The following is a 2,365-nucleotide window of genomic DNA, read 5'->3' as shown; positions in this document are numbered from 1 at the left end:
GACACCTAGGTGCCACGGTGATCAGATGTCCTAACTGCAAAGCAGGACAATGCACTGCAAGATGTAGGGCATTGAAAGAAAAATGGAGGGCATTCCCAAATAAAAGCTAAAAACAATATAAATATAAATGCATGTGTCATTGTCATGCTCAAAATGGAGGACATTTTGGAATTCCTCCTGGACAGAAGGCTGGAAATGTAGGGCAGATCCTGGAAAAGGAGGACCTGTGCCCACCTTGCACACCAGCACTGCTTGCACTTCCACACCTTTCCACACAGTCAATGTAGGCCTTTTTGGAAATGGGGAGGGGGTCCTTCCATTTTGGTAGCTACTCGAGTGCCTGATTCTAAGGAGAACCAAAACCTTTCCAGAAAAGACCATCGTGCCAGTTTCCTTTCATCTGGAGGATGGTATCAAGTGGAAGCAATTGTCGGGAACCTGGCTTGAAGGTGCTTGAGAAAACTGTACGCTTTACAGGCACTTAAATAGACAGCCTCAGAGGCAGGGAAGGGAATGTGCCTATGGCGAGCAAAAAGATGGATTTAAGGAACAGCAAGAGTTGCATGGACACCCGGAACAGAGGGTTCCTTTTGGTGCCAGTTCCATCTGCTATCCCTGAGGTGAAAATGAGAGCCCTTTACATTACAGCCCTGCACTCTCATAGTGCTGCTATTCCACTTGTACTGCCCTGGCTGTCTCCAGTTGCATTATGTGAGAATAATGTGCTGTATTAGCTATGGCTTTTGCAAGCCAATTATCAGGATGCTATTGCCGCTGTTACTCAATTTGCTAACAAGTCACACCACTACAAAAGTAGAGCTGTGCTGCTAGCAAGGCTAGCCGGTTTAAACCAGAGTCCACAACACACTGCAGAAATAATTCAGTTTCAGACTGCCTTAACTGCCCTGGCTCAGTGCTAGGGAACACTGGGAATTGCAGTTTATTGTGGCACCAGAGTTCTCTGATAGAGAAGGCTAAATGTCTTACAAAACTACAGCTCCCAGCATTTCCTAGCATTGAACCATGGCTGCTAAAGCAGTCTCAAGCTGGATTATTTCTGCAGTGTGTTTTGGGCCCAGGTTGGTTGAAACCTTGGAGCTGCATCCACACTGCAGAAATAATCCAGGTGATGAATTGATTGTCCATATATATTCTAAAAGCCCATTATTATTATTATTATTATTATTATTATTATTATTATTATTATTTCTTTCCAGCCCTCTTACTGGCAAAACAATGACTGTCTGATTTAAACATTCTACCTTCAAGAGTTGATTGGCAGCTGTTCCTGGTTAGACCAGTCTCCTTTGCCAGCTGCTTCTTTTTAATCGCTCCCTTTAACAGCGCAAGGGAGGCCATTCAGAAACAAATCCTCCACTTAACATATAAATTGGGCCAGGACAACTGGCCTTTAAAAGAGCACTTTTTAAAGAACAATTATTATACAAGCTAGAGGTCACCACACCTGAAAGGCATACTGTTACTTTATTTTCTGATTTAGTCCTATGTTGGTATAAAAAAACCCCAAAACCAAACAAACCGGTTGGGGGGGTGTTATTTAAACAACAAACAAACAACCCAACCTTGGCTTCTGGTAAGAAACCCCTGGATTCCTCCATTACTTTCTAGGGAGACTCCTTCCTTATTTAGGTCTTGAGGAAGCGAGGAAGGAAGAATCATGGTGATGTGTTTTGAAGAACGAGACCAGGGTTCAAGTCCCCCACTCAGCCACGGAAATGCATTGGCCGACCTTGGGCAAGTCACGCTCTCTCAGCCTCAGAGCCAGGCCAAGGCAGTCTTCTTCTGAGGCAGAGTGAACCAACGTCCTCATCTCAAAGGAAGGCCAGGCACCGGCTGCAAGATGTAGGGCATTAAATAAAAAAGGAGGACAGGACCAAAGGGAAAACTAAAAACACTCATCACGAGAGAGATTCATGCTTTTCAGTCATGCTCAAAATGGAGGGCAAAATTCATGGTCATGGTGAAAATGAAGGACGTTCTGAAACTGTCCCTGGGCAGAAGGCTGGAATGGAGGACAGGTCCTGGAGGAATGGGGAAAGCCTGGTCACCCTGGTCTGCATCCGTAGCCTAGTCTACTTCAGGTTGAAATGGAGGACGCGTCCTGGAAAAGGAGGACCAAGTCTGGGCCAGGCTGCTCTTTCTTGCCAAGAAAACCCTTAAAAATGGGGTCAGAGAAACGACTCGGAACTTTAGGCGCACTGCAGCAGCAAGCTCTACCAGTTTCCTATCTCTAGGGGGCGGGGGCGGGGGCGAGGGAGTGCGCGCGACACAGAGAGAGAGAGAGGGAGAAGGAGGGCCCTGGCGTGCGCGCGCTGCCCTGTGAAGGATGGCGATTGGCTGGGCC

Source organism: Sceloporus occidentalis, unplaced genomic scaffold (assembly GCF_023333645.1).
Source record: "Sceloporus occidentalis isolate IW3139 unplaced genomic scaffold, rSceOcc1.0.p SCAF_1, whole genome shotgun sequence".
NCBI classification, from domain to species: domain Eukaryota; kingdom Metazoa; phylum Chordata; class Lepidosauria; order Squamata; family Phrynosomatidae; genus Sceloporus; species Sceloporus occidentalis.
This window is presented reverse-complemented; position numbering follows the sequence as displayed.